The sequence below is a fragment of the Macaca mulatta genome, chromosome 9, assembly GCF_049350105.2.
Source record: "Macaca mulatta isolate MMU2019108-1 chromosome 9, T2T-MMU8v2.0, whole genome shotgun sequence".
Taxonomy (NCBI): Eukaryota; Metazoa; Chordata; class Mammalia; order Primates; family Cercopithecidae; genus Macaca; species Macaca mulatta.
The window spans coordinates 98449464-98468896 of record NC_133414.1 but is presented as its reverse complement, the minus strand read 5'-3'; the positions used below and the strand labels follow the sequence as shown (position 1 = coordinate 98468896).

Genomic DNA, 19433 nt, shown 5'->3' with positions numbered 1-19433 from the left:
TAGTTTATTTGCCTCTTAAATCAAAGAAAAGTAATTTGAAATCCAAATAAGAAAATGAAACAATTAACAACTGGGAATTCAAGTACCTAAGGTATATTAAATATTTATGTGCTAACTTATCCCATGGAGCTTTGCTACATCTCAGAACTTGTCAAAGTGAATTCCTTTCCCTTGTACTCCTGTACTATATTTTTGCTTTGTTATGTTACTTTGTATAGATTACTTGTAATTTCTGTGAGTAGTTGTGGTGTCAGGGAAACTGGGTAAGTACAGAGATGCTTAAAGTGTTGGCTTTTTGCTTAGATAGGAACAGGTCTCTGCCTATTTCACTATTTACTCTCTAGTGATCCTGCACAAGCCATTTAACTTCTTCATATTTCAATTTCCTTGTATGGTAGTAGGCCTATTGATACTAACTACATCATAGGGATTTTGCAATGATTAAATTACATGTTTCATACAAAGCATGTGGGCCTATTGCTCAGTAAGCATTAGCTGATGTTATTGTTAATATCTTTTCATTCTTATTCTCATCTTGTGATTTCAGGGGCGTATTGTCTTTTTCCTGAGCGAGGTAATAGCAAGGCTATTACATTAGTCTTCTCACTGGTCCCTAACAATCAGTAGTCGGTATGTGACCAGGAAACTAGATAATGTGAGATATTTTATCAGAAGTGATTTAATATAGAAATTGTTCAAGCAGGTTGAGGAGAGGTGCTAGAAAAATAATAGAATAACACAGAGTCAACTGCAAGAAGCAATTGCACATTTAGGGTAAATTAAAGGGAAAAAGTGGGGTTTTAGGACCTGCAAGCTCAGACGAGATCTCACTGAGCTGGAACCCAGTCTTCTGAGGAGGTGGTTTTATCAGACTTTGGCAAGGAGCTGAGACCTTTGAGGAGGGGGCACCATCAACTGGTGCTGGTGCTGAGAGTATGATGAGGCTGGTTCTGGGAGTGTACAGGAAGCTGGAAAGGGGGACCAACTGCTGCTGCCCAGGTGAAGTTCTAATCCTGGGGTAATGTAATGAAAAAGGACAGCCAAGCAGGAAGGGGTAAGTTCCTTCTCCCTCCTCTTGCTTTCTTGCCTTCCCCAGGGTTTCTTCTGGCAGATGTGAACAGTCTTCCAGTTGTTCAAGTGCAGCAAATGTAGTTTGCTGAACCATGGGATCTGCATCAGAAAACAAAGAACAGAAGGATGGGTTTAGAGCTAAGAGGCAATATCTTAGTAACCAACACAAATATCTTTCAAATCCTAGTGTCTTTTATAAACTCCTATTGGATTACATAATCAACAGAATGAACAGAGAGCCTACAGAATGGGAGAAAATACTTGCAAACTATTCATCCAACAGAATACTAATATCTGGAATTTACAAGGAACTCCTACAACCAAATGACAGCAACAACAACAAAAAAATCCCATTAAAAAGTGGGCAAAGGACATGAATATGTATTTTTCAAAAGGAGATATACAAATGGCCAGCAAGCATATGAAAAATGCTTATCACTAATCATCAGAAAAGGGCAAATTAAAACCACAATGAGTTAGCATCTTATACCAGTCAGGATAGCTATTAGTAAAAATACAAAAAATAACAGATGTTGATGAGGATGCAGAGAAAATGGAACACTCATACACAATTGGTGAGAATATAAGTTAGTACAACCTCTTTGGAAAACAGTATTGAGATTTCTCAAATAACTACAAATAGAACTACCATTCAACCCAGCAATCCCACTACTGAGTATCTACCCAAAGGAAAAAAAAAATTGTTATATCAAGAAGATACCTGCATTTGTATGTTTATTGCAACAGTATTCATAATAGTAAAAATATGGAATCAACCTAACTGTCCATCAACAGATGATTGAATAAAGAAAATGTGCTAAACATGTGTACAGTGGAGTACTACTCAGTCATAGAAAAGAATGAAATCGTGTCTTTTTCTACTACATGAATGGAACCGGAGGTCATTGTCTTAAGGGAAACAACTCAGAAACAGAAAAGTACTGTGTGTTCTCACTTATTAGTGAGAAATAACTAATGTGTACACATGGACATAGAGTGTAGAATGATAGGCATTGGAAACTGAAAGGTGAGGGAGTAGAATGTGGAATGGATGTTGAGAAATTACCTAATGGGTATAATGTACATTATTCAGGTGATGGATACTCTAAAAGGCCAGACTTCACCACTACACGATATATCTATATAACAAAATTATGCTTGTAAAAAGAACCTATTATGAACATTGTGCTCTGGGCTATGGAGGGTATAAACATGAATAAGAAGTTTTTCTGTCCTCACACAGTTTAATGAAGAACAAGATTAACAGAAATCATTCCATAGAAAATGCAGAAAGTACTTAGAAGCAGGAATGTGTCCTGGCTGGTGAGATTCAGGAAGAGTTCATGGAAGGATAAGTAAAAATTCACATTCGATAGTGTGGCCTCTTATACTTGGCTGACTTTTCACTATACCTATATTTTTATTTTTTGGCTACTATGTAACTATTTCCTGTTTAGCCTTCAGTGTTTCTTAACTGTATACTTTTTTCTCATGTCAGTCACTTAAACATATGGCCAATGTTACTGAGTGCCTTCTATGGGTGCTTGCGGCTAGTTGTAAGGATATGGCATTGAACAAATGAGACAAGGTGCCCTCCTTATGGAACTTGCTGTCCAGGTGGGTAGGCAGTTCTTAATATTAAAAGGTCACCCAAATGAATGCAAAATTGCACATTATAGTTGGTGCGGGAAAGACAGGTGCAAACTGCTATGCTAGCAGGGTGATCGGGTTTCATTTTTGAGTCACAAATGGCTTCCCTGAGGTATAGGTGTTAGGTTAGGTTGAGACAAGAAGGCTGTTTCCAGCCTGTGCAGATCTCGGACCAGAAGAAGCAGAGTGTGCATCTGAGAAAAGGTCATTATGGGTGCGGAAAAAGGGAATGAGGAGTGTGTACAGCACTTTTCACATAGTAAGCATTTCTCTGGGTCAAGTTCAAAAGGCACCTCCTCCATGAAATCTTTCTTAAAATACTTGAACAGTAAAAAGATCCTCCCTCTTTTTAGCTCTTAACCATTTTGTATCTCTCTTGAGGGTGTTTATTACATACTGCCTTGGTCTGTGATTATTTATGTGCAAGTTTGATTGTCTGTGCTCAACTGTAAGCTTCTGGAAACCAGAATTTGTCTCATACCCATCTTTGTATCCTTCAGTGTCATGAGTTCTCAAAAAATATTTGCTGAATAAGGTCACTTCCTCAGCAAGCCTGTTAGCACTTAGATGGTGTGTTCAGCTACATGGAACAGTTCAGTGTAACTGTTTCTTTCATTCAGTGTCTCATATTACTAACTAACTTGTCCCTGGAGAACATTGGCAGTTGCTTGACATTTGTGTATAACAGGTGAAGAAGTATTCACTGGCCCACTTTGGGAAAGACAGAAGTTTGGAATTTGAGCGCCGGTACCTTAGATCTCCATGAATCACAATGAATGGCTGCTTGACCAAAAGTGTTCATAAATTTGTAGCATTGCAAAATGTAGGTTCAACCAACCAAATTTGCTTTATCTTTTTATTTCACCATCTGTGTTGGCTTGTTCTGATTTCCATGTCATTAGACAAGGAGAAGATGATCATCTGCCTGTCACAAAACACTTGGATTTCATCAGAGGTTCTTCTGAAAAGTAAACATACTATGGAAAGGAGGGCCTGGGGGAAGGGTCACGTAGGCCTTCTTTCTGATATCTTCTTCTTTTTTTTTTTTTTTTTTTGAGATGGTGTTTCACTCTTGTTTCCCAGACTGGAGTGCAATGGCATGATCTCGGCTCACCGCAACCTCCGCCTCCCGGGTTCAAGTGATTTTCCTGCTCAGCCTCCCGAGTAGCTGTAATTACAGGCATGCGCCACCACGCCTGACTAATTTTGTATTTTTAGTAGAGATGGGGTTTCTCCATGTTGCTCAGGCTGGTCTCCATCTCCTGACCTCAGGCGATCCACCCACCTCAGCCTCCAAAAGTGCTGGGATTGCAGGTGTGAGCCACTACTCCCAGCCCTTCCTGATATCTTTTAGGTCTCTTTGCAACAACCTGAGTGGACCCATTCCCCTGTGCTCATGACCAAGCTCTAGGTATTCCCTTATCTTTCCTAGAATATGGTCATTCATTGGCATCTATGATGGAATAGAAAAATAGCTGGAAAATGAAAACTACAAAACTCTCACTCAACATTCTTTTACAATAGTGTTAGAGTTAATAGTTATGGCAGAACTGCATCTTCTAAGGAAAACTGCACTATGACAAATAGCCCCAGAGTGAGAGGCAGCCAACTCACTATCAGGGTGACCCAGAAGTCCTAATGGGTGGGAATGATCATTATATGAAGACTGTAAATCTGATTAATGTGCACTCTGAGATGAGGTATAACATTTCATGTCAAATGAGGCAGGGGTAGGTGAGAAAGGATGATAGAAACAGCTGGTTCTGCACATGTGTGAAGGACCATATTAAAATTACAATGACATAGAGACATATATAAACAAACATAGGGAGTGTTCAGATGGATGTGTGTGTATGTGTATGTGTATTTCAGTGTTTATATAAACATATACCTAAACTTACTTATAGACTCATAGCTGATGAATGAACCTTCACAAATAGACTATTTCTAGCCCTCAAATAGTGGGGTACACAATTTTATTCTCACTGTAAAAGCTCACTCTTTGGTAGGACATACTGCCAAGTTTTTCACTATGGAACTAATCTGAAGGCCATATGGTGACATTTAATTTATGGGCAATATTATCTAACAGCATTCCTTTAGCAGTTGGTAATTGTAATGTTTCATTATCTCAGTTTAGTTTTGTCATAATCTTGTGACATGGGCTGATATCATTATTCCAGATTGATAAAGAAAGAGACAAACACACTTCCCATTAAGTTGCAGTGTGTGTGATTGTGTGTGTGTGTCTGTGTGTGTGTGTTAGTGTAGGGTATGTGTATGTGGGATTGTTTTTGAGTCATATAGAACATTCTTCCTCAGCTGATATTCTGGATTAAATTTTAATTTGTGGAGTCTTGGGCAAAGTCTAAACCTAAATAATGTTTGGGAAGAAGGGCCGTAACCTGAGAATCTGTGTCAGATTGACCCTGTAAGAGAGAGGCAAGCTTACTGAATTCTGGCTTCAATACATCTATTCCCTTTTCTAGATGAGTAAAGAGTAAGACACGGTTCTACCCTTCCTTTTCCCTCTCTCCCCTCCTATTCAGTCTATTCCATCTTATTTTACTTTGCTTTTATGGATGAATTTTACTACAAAGTCTAGCCTGCCCTATGTCAAGAAAGATTAGACCTCATTATCTGTCCTCATTTCTCAAAGGGATGAACCAGGAATAATCAGAGTAACTTCTTTGGACCTTCCAGCATGAGAAAGAAGTGTTCTCTTTCCTATAGGTTAAAGACTGAGATGGAAAAGAAATAAGACAAATGCTTCTTAATTCTGACTTCGGTAGTATGTAGCCTTATAGAGTTGTCTCTTGGTGTCCATGGGGGATTGGTTCCAGGACCCAGTGCAGATACCAAAATTTGCAGGTGCCCATTTCTCTAAACAAAATAGCATAATATTTGCATATAACCTGGACACATCCCCCTGTATACCTTAAATCATCTCTAGATTACTTATAATACCAAATAAAAGGCCTACATACCACTTCATTCTCATGGATTCACTGTAGTACTTGGCACGTGGCAAATTCAAGTTTTGCTTTTTGGAATTTCATGAAAACATTTTTCTGAATAGTTTTGATTTGCATTTGGATGAATCCATGGGTGTGGAACTCATGGATAAGAGCTGCCTACTGTATTCAGTCTGTGCAGCAACTGGTAAAGGACACAAACAAGAAGTATAATGAGGTCTAATCTTTCTTGACATGTGGCAGGCTGGTCCTCACCTTTTTACGAATGAGAAAACTTTGATTCAGAAACTTTAATACACAGATATATTTGTGTACATGTATGTACATGTTTATGTACTTAAGAATGTTGTGCAAGGTCACAGAGTAATGTCATGGTAGAGCCCGGGCTTTCCAGGTGGCAGAGGTTTTACATCTCCCTCAATATTTATTAAACCACAAACATCCCTCAGGGATGCTGAGAATCTCCGAGTCCCTCTGTAATATGATCACATGCTGTTTTTCCTCTAGCTGATCCCTGAAATGCTGGAGTTGGCAGGAAAAAAAAAAAGATAAAGGTGAAATTAATTAAATGGGATAATGCATGTGAACACAGTTTGTAAATTCTAAGGTCTTACAAAAGATTTCTATATTAGTAATAGTTGCAATATGCTCATTTACATGAACCACTTATCATTCACAGCTAATTACCAAGCAGTACAGTAACAATTATGTGGATGATGAAATACACATCAGATCAACTCTTTTGCAAGCTGTTTCAATTGCAATATTCAACTCTCTTCCCTTGGTTGCCATCTTCTAAGTACATTGCTTAGGAAACTTGGATAACTACTGACAACTAAAAAGAATTATGAACATTCATCATACAGGAAGTAAGCATTCATCCAAGAAAAACAAGTGATAGAAATAAAAGGTGAGATTCTATTTCTGAGCTGCCCATTGACTTTTCTTATGAGAACTGACTTTGTGGACTCTGTGAAATTTTCATATGATTACACTGTCTCGGAAATGGCCATTTAAGTTTTCAACATGTGACAGCTAGCAGGACCTCATCAAGTTCTGTAGTTCTAACTGTATGTCTCCATTGGTCTCACATCTATGCCCTTGGGTTGGTTTCTACTCATGCCATTTTTCCAAAACGACTGTAACTACTAGAAAAATTGAATGAGCAAATATTAACTTGGCTGGGGTATGATTTTCAAACTACATTACAGTAGAGAACAAAGTTTGTAATGAGATTCTGTACTACTATTCAAAGCAATTAGGAGAAATGAGTATTGAGCTCTTAACATTCTGACAAGTTATTTCAATATTATGTCCAAATAAAGGAACTTTTTGTAATCAAAAAAACTGATTGATTTCTTGAGATTTCATAACATGAGACGAAAAAGGAAACAGTCGTCACTGTTCTTCCAGCAAGTCACAATTGTAATGTATTGAAAAATTTAATGACCTTGACTTTAGAAGTGTAATGAGTTTTCTAATTGCTCACGTGAGAGGTGATTGGTTATGCTGAATATATGGGTGCAAATAAGCAAATGTAACAGGTGACATTTGTTGTTCTAATAAATCCAGCTTTGAACAAATTTAGTGTAAAAGTTATAAATAATAAAGAAACTTTAAGAAAGAGAATATGTGACCACAGTATTTTTATAGTAAGGTAGGATGTCTTGAATACTAATCTGGAATTTTATTGGTAAGAGGGGCCATTTATTGAGTTCTTACTATATTTTGAATTTGGTCTAGGCATTGACTATCCCATTTAATCCTTACAAGCAATCCTGTGGGAAAATACAGCATGGATTATCTAAGTAACTTTCCTGAGACCACATAGCCAATAAATGGCAAAGATAATTCAGTTGTGGGTCAATTTCAATGATATTTCTACTGTCCTAGAGGTTTTGCATAAATATATGATATTAGAAAGAATTATATATCAGAATAGTTATGCACAGGGATTTGAGAGAAAGCTGCACAATTATATAGTGAGCATTTCAGTCAAGAGGGAGAAGTGATAAAATTTTGTGTAGAGATGAGCAGGTCCTATTTGGATAACTCATTTGTCTGCATCTAATCCGTATCTTCAGAGTTTTGTAGCCTGTTTATATCACACTTAATTTGATATTTGTTCTTCCAAAATCTCCTATAATTGGGTTTACCCTCCATGTCAGGGATAGATGAGGTTAATCACAAGAGGATCAATGAAAACACTAACCAGTAACATTCCCAGAGCCTTTACAATATGACTAACAGAAGGATGGAGTAGAAATAACCATTCTGTTTTCAATGAACTTTTGAGTTTATCTCATTTTGAATGGACACAAGAAAATCTAAGAGAGATTCTCTTTAAGAATTTTATTCAAATGTCTCTTTGGGTAAAGTTTGTATGGAGACTTTCAGAGCTAATACATGAGATACTACTTTGATGGTTGAACAAAAAAAGTAAAGAAATAATTATGATAAATCAAATGAAAGCTGTGTTTATATTATTAAAGCTGACAAATGTGTGACTTTATTACTTTATAGAATGAAGAGTTCTTAGATCATGTAAGCAATATTTTGTTCTTAAGACAAAGTTGGGGCCGGATGTGGTGGCTCACACCTGTAATCCCAGCACTTTGGGAGGCAGAGGCAGGCGCATTACAAGGTCAGGAGTTCGAGACCAGCCTGGCCAACATGGTAAAACACCATCTCTCCTAAAAATACAAAAATCAGCCAGACGTGGTGGCAGGCACCTGTAATCCCAGCTACTCAGGAGGCTGAGGCAGGACAGTCACTTGAACCCCGGAGGTGGAGTTGCAGTGAGCTGAGATCATGCCATTGCCCTCTAGCCTGGACGACAAGAGCAAGACTCCAAATTTAGGACACTCTAGTTTCAAATATTAATACATTTCAAAGTTTCTTTTCAAGGACTATTACAGAAAACTTGACACAGCTGTCACCAACTCATGACATGGCTTTTTTTATTCTGAATGAGGCTTGAGATATTGTACAAAAGTGAGTGGATAGTTAAACTTTTTTTGAGCTGGGTGCATAAAATGAACTCTTGACTTTTTCTGATAGCCAAGAAATCTTCCCACACATAATCTGCAGCCCAGTTGCAAGTAGCTGGTGATCTCCATTGTCAGGTAAGTTGGTAGGTGTCTGCCTACAAGATATAATTTAATGGGTAAGAAAGGTCCTTTAATTTTTCCCCTTCACACCTGTCCTGCAGGTATCACAGGGACTGAAATTCTGCTAGCCAACAGCACTTTAGATTCAGATTCAATTTACACAATTTGCAAGCACCAACTATACACCGAACTATTGCTGAATTTTTTATATACATGGTGTTTATGTGTTTAATTTTTATGAGTGTTTTCCCCTCTTACGACCTACATACTACAGATATTTTACAAGTCAATCAAGAGTCACATGTGGGCAAAACTAACTTAGTATTCAAGAGAGAAAAATATAAAGTAGTCACAAATATTTGATTTGAAGATTAAAATTAGTAACCCGCAATTTTATTGAAAGAACAGGAGTTATGTCTTATTCATCTTAGTTCATTCCTAACACACACAAACAGCCTTGGCTCTCCTTATGTGTAAATGACATTAAATACATATAATAAATCCTAAACAGAATAAACTGGTGACATCTCAAATTAGTTGAAAGGGAAAGAAGCAACTAACATAAAGAGTAAAATTGTAAAGAGCCCAGAGTAGTAGGGAGGCCAGGACAGGTGAGACTTCAAGGACAAGGAAGATGAACAATGGGAAACTCATAGAGAAAGTCAAGGATAGCCTGGTGTTGATTCTGAACATTGCAACTCCTGTCACCATGCTCCTCACCAGCAGTTCCCTGTTACTTAACAATCCATCAATGCCTTCTATTTCCTATAGAATAAAGTCTGGATTATTTAGCCAGGTTATGCCAGGGTCTCCAAAACCTGAACTATCTGTTCCTCTAGCATACCTGATCTAGCCTGTCTCACCACACTCTCTCCTGCAATCGGCATTTGTACCTGCCATTCTTTTTCTTCTTTCCTAACCATTCCACAAGCCAGCCCAAACATCTTCTGCAAAACCTCCTCTGATTTAATCCTTTCATCCTCTGTGCTGTGGTACCTCCTACACACTTTATAGTGTAGCTTATTTGATCCAATAATTGTAATTGTATGTTTCCCTAGCCAAATTATCCACTAGACTCGGAACTCTTTGGAAACAGAAATTATACTTGACTTACTTATGTGTCCTCAGCCTTTTGTTCAGAGACTGTGACATGATAGGCATTCAGTAGATATCTGCCTGATGTGTGAAAATATGGAAATTTATGTTTCTTAGCCTAGCATCCAAGGTCCTCTTCCAGTCTCACTTTCTAAAGATAAAATGTCATAAGGATTTGGTAAGCTTTTACTTTTCTAGGGATGTAAAATGAGGATGATGAATGTGCCTACCTCACTAGAGTATCATGAAGATTAAATAAAATGGTCCATGTAAAACAGTTAGCACATTTAGCATGGTGTCAAAGCATTGATAAGGACCCAAATGATACTGACTAGTATCATTATATGACAGTTTTCAATATAGATAGGTTTTTAAGATTATGTAAGAATAAATAAGTAAAAGATTAGTATATGGTAAAGACTTTTAATGCTATGGAAATACTGAAGAGGATTGCATAAAGGGGCAGAGTCTGGTGAGGAGTTAACACTGTCAGGCATCTGAATGTAGAGTAGGGAAAGCAGAGGGAAATTCCAAGGACAAGGAATCATGACACCAGATTTAAAGATTACTTTTATCGCCAGATTTTTTTTTCATAAAAATCTTCAACAGAGGAGGAAAGCTAGAGTATATTATGTTTAAATAAGCTGAAATTCTTGAGTATTTTGTAAAAGTTTCTCTGTGATCAGTTTGACATATTTTAAATTAGAGGCTATCTTGATAAATTGCTTAGAATCTCAGCTTAAATTTCTTCTCTTCATTTTGTTGACAGAAGTCCTACACTGTCGATTTGCTTTCATTTTGTCTTAAGTCAGGACATTTCCCATGGCAGTTAAATAATTTCTGTAATAACACTTCATGCATAACTGCTGGCTAACTATAGTATTATCCTTGCCATTTCTTTTTATAAGCATATACCATGAAAATTTGTGACAATTTTGTTAAAATATACAGTCTCAAATTGGATTCTTACACATTCTTGTGAATTCTGAATTCTCTTCTTTGAAAGCTTCCTAGATAGCTCAGAATTCACTGGGTTTTCCACATACTCCCTTGAAGGAGATTTTGAGTGCTTTGAGCAGCTATTACAAACTAGTTAACGGACTTGGGCCAAGTCAGTGCTCTCTTTTCTGCTTCCATTTTATCTGTTGCTGAATGGGAATCTCTACCAATCTCTATTCCTCCAGGGAAGAAGTGTACAGATAAGTGAAACAACATATTTGAACTATTTTATAGATCCCTAGAAGAAAGGAACCAAGAACATTATTCTTTGACCTAGTTAACAATTTTGGGCCTGCTTTGTGCTATTGCTGGGTTTGTAGTGGTCTTTGTTTGCTGTTTTTCCTTCCTTTCTGATCTGTGGACTACTGTCAATTTATTGTCACTACTTTAGGCACATAAACTGGTGAACAGAAAGGAGATTCTTTACTCTCAGTTATTAGACAATGTCCGTCTTTTAGAAGTAGCATACAGATGAGGATACAGTTCCAGTTTCAGTCTGGAATTTATCTCCCAGGCATCTTTCTACCAAAACGTGTTGACCATCTCCCTAATCACTACCCTGTCATAAAATAAGTATTCAGATAACCATGGCTTTGTACATTTGGCCAAGTTCAAAAAGAAAGGTTGCTCTTCTAGCAAATAAATGTAAATAGCTTCAGAAGTACAATAAAAGTGCATCCTGCTGCAGTCTGTCATTCCATGCCCATGCTGTTAGGTGCTGCTCTTCGCGACCATGTCCAAGATTCTGAAAAAGTTTGTGGACAGCCAGGAAGTGGACATGGTGACTAGGTCATCTCCAACATGCTGTATGTCAATGGCACATTTTCCTTATCCCATACCATACAGCTGGTCCTCAGCCATAACATGCTTGCAGTGGTGCCACTAAACACAGCAGAACTGAAGAATTTGGAAGTGCTCAACTTCCTTAATAGCCAAATTGAGGAGTTGCCCACACAGATCAGCAGCCTTCAGAAACTCAAACACATGAACCTGGGCATGAATGGGCTAAATACTTTGCCTGAAAGATTTTGCTTTCTACCCAGCTCTTGACCTTCTGAACTTGATGTACACTTTGAATGAAAATTCTCTTCCTGGAAACTTCATCTACCTTACCACCTTCTGTGCACTCTTTGGTAAGTGACAATGATTTTGAAATCCTGCAACCAGATATTAGGAAGCTCACAAAGTTGCAGATACCCAGCTTTAGGGATAACAACCTGATCTTGCAGCCTAGGGAAACTGGGGAGCTTACCCAACTTAAAGAACTCCACATTCGGGGCAACTGCCTGACCCTTCCGCCCCCAGAACTAGGAAACTTATATTTAACTGGTCAGAAGAAGGTATTCAAAGTGGAGAACAGCCCCTGGGTTACCCCAGTTGCTGGCCAGTTCCAGCTTGGTGTGTCCTGTGTGTTTGAATGTGTCCGCTCCGAGACATATGAGTACTTCCATGGCAGCATATGCAGGCAAATCCAGAACAACCAAAAAAGAATAATCACAAATCAAAAAAGATTAGCTGGAAACACCTGACAGTCAGTAACAAATAAGGGGTGGACATTGGCTGGGCCTCTGGCTTCTTCTCTCACCAATACTTCTGTCCTTTCTTGCTCTGTCTCTCCAATAAATACAATGTGCCCGTGAAAAATAAAGACATACAATAAAAGGCAAAATGTATTTTATAAATCAACATTCTATCCTTAAATACTTGGGAATTACTCTTTTAACAAGTTCAGTTACTAGCATAAGTGATTTAACAAGGAATCAACTATAATTGGATTCTAAGTACCTTCAGGTACAATTTGACCCAAATTGTTTTATTCAGTAACAGAAAAAAACACTGTACCTTATTTGCAACTTGACTGCATTTTCTAGGAAGCAGATAAGGTCAGATACTTCAGAAGAACTATCTATCTGCAAGAAGATATCCTTGTACCACACAGAGATTTAGAGGAATTATAAAAACATTTTGTTTAATTTTTTTGTATATATAATGCAATTCAGTGCTTTTTCCACAAATGATTCAATGGGAGACCATAGAAAAAAGTTAGTATTAGTGTGGTCTTTGAAGTCAAACCGACCTCTTTACATAACTAGGCTTCAGCTGTGTAATCTTAAGCATGTTAAATCCTCCAAGACTCAGTTAGCTCATCTATAAAATGGAGTTAAGCGTGTAACTTTTTAATAGAGCAAGATTAAATGAAATTATGAATGAAACATGCTTTGCACAGCACATGGCACATAGGAAGCATACAATAACTATTAACCATACTTATTCTTATCTATAAAGTAGATGAAATGACTTCCCTTTTTAGACTCTACAGAACCTAATTATAGTTAAAAATATGCAGTATAAATGCTAGCCTATGTTAAGTGAAATAAGCTAGGCACGGAAAGACAAACATCACATGTTCTCACTTATCTGTGAGAGCTAAAAATTAAAACCAGTTGAACTCATGGAGATAGACAGTAGAAGAATGGTTACCAGAGGTCGGGAAGGGTAGTAGCGGGGGGATGGTTAATGGGAACGAAAAACAGTTAGAAAGAATAAATAAGACCTAGTATTTGCTAGCACAACAGGGTGACTGTAGTAAAAATTAATGTAATTCTTCATTTAAAAATAACTAAGAGTATATTTGGATTGCTTGAAACACAAAAGATAAATGCTTGAGGTGATGGACACCCTATTTACCCTGATGTGATTATTATGCATTGCATGCCTGTATCAAAATATCTCATGTGACTTATAGATACATGCACTTATTATGTACCCTCAAAAATTAAAAATTAAAAAATAAATAAAATAAATGCTAGTAAGCCACAGATGGTGAGTCTTAGGAAATCTTGCATCACATTAAATTCTATTTTTCACACAAAGTCTTTGTCATTCGGTGTATATTTTGCATTTATAGCGTGTCTCAATTAGATTAACCTCATTTCAAGATCTCAGTTGCTATGTGAAGCCACCATATTCGACAGTTCAGGACTGTACAATTTCCACCTTCCCATTCCTGGTTGAGTAATTCTTTACCTGGAGATGATCTCAGCTGGAAAAAGGGAATCTCTGCATTTTGCTTGTCAGTCCTGAGGCCAGTGACAGCTGTGCTTTTCTACGTTACTAAAAGAAGGTTTGGCATCAATGTTTAAAAAAAAAAAAAAAAAAAAAAGTGTATCTCTCATCCTGAGAGTCATCTTGAGCAAATGCAGTCAGTCAGTCTTTCTCTAACCCTTGTGTAAATCTGGAATGTGTTTCTTTCTGCAGTTTGACATGAGGCTGGTCTCTAGATTGTAAAAATCAAACAAAACTGTCTGACCCTGAAATTGATTCTGCAGCCTTTCCAGGTCCAAGAACTTGCTTCCCTGGGCAATTGTGAGGCTCTCATTTTAGTGCCTCAGAGAAGCAGAGAAAATACAGATACAGACAGAACGAGATAATAGTAATAGAATAAATAACTACACTTTCACTAGCATATGTTCTAGCATTTTCTGAGGCCTATGTGCCAAGAAGTGTGCTGTCTTAGATATCCATCATCTAATTTAATAGAATATAGTATTTTAAAACTTGGATCTCCTGAGGTTTTGCAGAAAGACCGTTATTTAGATGACCTATTTAAAAACTAAGGTCTATCAAATTAGATACAGTACTACTAGCTTGAATTAAATGTAATTTAACCACATTAAATGTAATTTTCTTAAAGGGTACCTTTCTTTCTACTCCTCAAAAGCTCATGCACACTAAGGTTGACTTTTCTTTATACTCTTCCTAACAACCAAATATTATTACTGTTATTTTAATGCTCAATGTTTAAATTATTTGAAAGCATTTATTGAGCAGTTACAATATGCTGAGCACTGACCTAAGTACTTTATATACATTATCTCATTTAATCCCTATGGAAACTAAATAGTAGACATTTTTATTGTCATTATATTCATTTGTTAGATTCACTTACATATGGAAAAGTAGATGCTCAGTGATGTTAACAACAAAACAAAACAAAAATCAATAAACCACTTCTATTTTCACAAAGACACTAATTGACAGAGGTGGAACTTAAACCTCAAACCTCAAAAAGATTTTGTGAGCATGCTATTACCAAATAAAATATTGCTAGGATATGATATATTTATGCATAACACAGTAATTTGTTTCCTCAAAAATTATATGAAATAATTACTTTTTCATCTCTTCATTGTGGAAAAATTAGCCTAGATTACAAAAATCAGGGCAAGAAGTTGTTTTTGCTTCAAATAGTCAGCATTAGACTTAGTTATTAAAGAGTTTAATACTGATTAAAAGTGTAAGCTCCAGAATTAGATGACCTATATTCAGACTCCAGTAATTTCCAGCTGAGTAATAAAGAACAAATTATTTAACTCCCCTAAACCTCATTTTTCTCATCTGCAAAATGGAAGTAATAACTGCAATAGATTAATGCAGTTAGCACGGTGTCATACACATAGTAAGACCTTCATGAATATTAGGTTGGTTGTTATAATAATAATAATAATAAAAATCTTATATATTTCTGCATTCTACAAGAAGTTCACAATGCCTGGAAAAGGATGATCTTTTTGTTTTTTCTAAATTGATATGTCAGGCTGGACGCAGTGACTTCCACCTGTAATCCCAGCACTTTGGGAGACCAAGGCTGGAGGGTCACTTGAAGCTAAGACGGGTCTAGAGACCTTGTCTTTACAAAGAAAAATTTTTTTAATTATCCGGGCATGGTGGCACGTGCCTGTAGTCCCAGCTACTCAGGAGGCTGAGGCAGGAGATTGCTTGAGCCCAGGAGTTTGAGGCTACAGTGAGTTATAATCACATAGCTGAACTCTGACAAAGCAAGTCCCTGTGTCTAAAAAATAAAATAAAATAATGTATATGCCATAGTTGTACATATCTTTGGGATGTGTGTGATATTTTGATACATATCTACAATGTGGAATGATCAAATCAGAGTAATTGGGATATCTATCCCCTCAAACATTTATTTTTTCTTTGTGTTGGGAATATAACAATTCTTCTAGCTATTTTGAAATACACAACAAATTATTGTTAACTGTGTAACTATAAAATACTCTATTATTGAACACTAGAACTGATAGCTTCTCTCTTTACTTTTGCACCCATTAACCAACTACTCTTTGTTCTCCAACTTTCCTTTCCTTCCAGGCTTCTAGTAACCACCATTCTACTTTCAACCAATATGAGATCTGCCTTTTTAGCTCCCACGTATGAGTGCAAACATGTGATGTTTGTCTTTTCTGTGCTGTGCTTATTTCACTTAACACAGTGACCTCCAGTTCCATCTACATTGCTGCAAATGACAAGATTTTATCCTTTGTTATGGCCCATTAAGATTCCATTGTGGGCCGGGCACAGTGGCTCACGCCTGTAATCCCAGCATTTTGGAAGGCCGAGGTGGGCGGATCACAAGGTCAGGAGATCGAGACCATCCTGGCTAACACGGTGAAACTCCGTCTCTACTAAAAATACAAAAACAAAAAAAATTAGCCGGGCGTGGTGGCGGGGGCCTGTAGTCCCAGCTACTCGAGAGGCTGAGGCAGGAGAATGGTGTGAACCCGGGAGTCGGAGCTTGCAGTGAGCCGAGATTGTGCCACTGCACCACTCCAGCCTGGGCAACAGGGCGAGACTCCGTCTCAAAAAAGAAAAAAAAAAAAAAAAAAGAAAAGAAGAGATTCCTTCCACTGTGTATTATCTCACATTTTCTTTATCCATGTATCCACTGATAGACACTTATGTTGCTTGAATATCTTGACTATTGTGAATAATGCTGTAGTAAACACCAGAGTGCAGATATCACGTTCATATACTGATTTCCTTTCAGCAGTGGGATAGCTAGATCATGTAGTAGTTCTCTTTTTAGGCTTTCGAGAAATCTCCATAATGTTTTCTATAATAATTGTACTAATTTACATTCCCACCAACAGTGTAAAAGAGAACCCCTTTCTTTACATCCTCTCCAGTACTTTGTCTTTTTATAGCCATTTGAACTGGGGTGAGACGATATCTGTTTCTGGTTTTAATTTGCATTTCCCTAATAATTGGTGATTTTGAGCATTTTTTGAAATATACCTGGTTGCCATTTGTAGATCTTTTTTCCAGAACTATCTATTCAGGTCTTTTACCCAGTTTTAAATTTGATGATAATGATGTTTTTTAAGTGATTGAATTGTTTGAGTTTGTTTTGTTTTGTTTTGAGACGGAGTCTTGCTCTGTCACCCAGGCTGGAGTGCACTGGCATGATCTCTGCTCACTGCAACCTCCGCCTCCTGGGTTCAAGCAATCTTTGTATTTTTAATAGAAACAGTTTCACCATGTTGGCCAGGCTGGTCTCGAACTCCTGACCTCAATTGATACACCTGCCTCATTCTCCCCAAGTGTTGAGATTACAGGCGTGAGCCACCATGCCTGGCTCGTCAAGTTTTTCAATGTATCTCTTGTCAGATGGATAGTTTGCAAATATTTTCTCTGATATTGTAGGTTGTCTCTTCCCTTTGTTAATTGTTTCCTTTGGTATGCAGAAGCTTTTTAGCTTATTGTAATTCCATTTTCCTATATTTGCTTTTGTCGCTTGTACTTTGGAGGTCTTACCCAAAAAATCTTGACCCAGACCAATGTCCTGTAGTGTTTCTCCAATATTTTCTTCTAGTAGTTTTATAGTTTCTTTCCTGGCTGTGCAGGGACTTGCTGTGAGATGCAAGCCCCATCTGGGCCAACAAGACCTGTTTCTCCAGCGTTGGCCTGACAGCAGACTCCCTCAGGAACCCAGTCTCAGCTCCGACCATCCTACTGCAGTTAGAAAACCATCCCATCTGTGCTGAAACTTGCTGGGAGACATGCACCTGCCTAAGCCAAGGAGAAAAGGGTATTTTTGGTTTTAGAAAAGAGAGGGAGAGGATACTGTTTTCCGAGTACTGACTTTGATGAGGTGCCCAGCAACTTTAGAAAGCTGCTGGTCTGTCTCATCTTGTGTCACGTGTCAGGAGTTTCCCACTTTTGCACTAGGTATTTGTAGCATTAACCTAAGTCCCTAGGATTGCCTAATAACACTAGACCTGAAGCAGTTGAATAGGCTTATGATTATGTGTTTCTATTAAAGAACTCAGATTCATATCTGAAATGTAATAGTCTGCAAGTGCTCAATTTATTTTACTATTCATACTTTAAATTAGTTAGGAAGACTGGAAGAAGTTTAAATGCAACTACTGACCTCATTTTAATTTTCAAGTCAACTTGCATATTTTTGAAGTGACAGCACTTTTTAGATAACAGAGTTACAAGTTTATCAGCATGGGTCTGGATATAAGGTCTGGCATTCCTACGGCTATTTAAATTTCTCCAGACACATATTTCTGAAAATTATGACGACAGGAGTAAATAAGTTTCTGGGGCATAATGACATCAATTCTGTAGTAAATTTTTTTTCATTAATATCCTGCAAATTATCAAATTAATGGATAAAATACTCAAGTAATTACTCCAGAGAATATGCAAGATGCATTTTAAGTTTGCTAGCTTTGCCTTTAAAAAATAGCTAATTTTCTTTCTTGATGTATGGGCAAGAAATGATAGGCTAGAGTAAAACCAAAAGTTACTTTCAACATAATGATTTCTTTATCATAAATACAAGCCTCAGCTCACTGACTGTCATGTGAGTTAAAAATAATAGCTTTCCCAGTGCTTTATCTTTGGGACACAGATTATTTAAGTGCTAATACAGTTACTTAAATATCTTCTTCAACATAGAATAAAAATCTTAACTTTTTTCATTAGGTTAGAATTAGTGCATAGAAGCTAAGAAATAGTAAAACTTATGTAATCATACTATGCTTGGGAAACTTTGTTTTCTTGCAAACAAAGATACTTGTCTCTTATTTATTGTGTTGATCATGAAAATAGTATTACAAAAATACAAAAGTGTTACAAAAAATTAATCAAGTCAGCATGTATACTGCATATGTGTCTTGTGGAATATTTACCATTTAATCAAGAACCTAAAAAAATATTACCTAGCTCCCAAAAAGTAACAACAGTGGTTAACTGTCAGGTTAAAGAAAAGTAAAACAAGGCTGGGCATGGTGGCTCACGCCTGTAATCCCAGCACTTTGGGAGGCCGAGGTGAGTGGATCACTTGAGGTCAGGAGTTCATGAGCAGCCTGGCCAACATGATGAAACCCTGTCTGTACTAAAAATACAAAAAAAATTAGACAATCCTGGTGGTGTGCGCCTGTAATCCCAGCTACCCGGCAGCCTGAGGCAGGAGGATTGCTTGAACTCAGGAGGCGGAGGTCACAGTGAGCCAAGATCGCACCACTGTACTCCAGCCTGGGCTACAGAGTGAGACTCCATCTCAAAAAAAAAAAAAGTAATCTAAAACAAGATAGCAAAAAATGTGGTTTTCTTTTCTTTTTTAATTTTTTTTTTTTTTTAAATGAAAGAACTAACAGATAAAATTGCATGTACAGACATGTCACTTAAGGTCAGAGATATGTTCAGAGAAATGCATTGTTCG

The 19433-nt window shown here is 37.3% G+C and overlaps 1 protein-coding gene and 1 pseudogene across 3 annotated transcripts in view; both read left to right on the top strand.

Annotated features, from left to right (window-relative positions):
• Positions 1–19433, top strand: part of PRKG1 (protein kinase cGMP-dependent 1) — a 1342028-nt gene that overhangs the window by 335104 nt on the left and 987491 nt on the right. The gene's annotated exons all lie outside the window — the stretch shown is intronic.
• Positions 9209–18652, top strand: LOC107000208 (ras suppressor protein 1 pseudogene; annotated as a pseudogene). The gene has a single exon (XR_013397855.1). The product of XR_013397855.1 is annotated as a ras suppressor protein 1 pseudogene (transcript).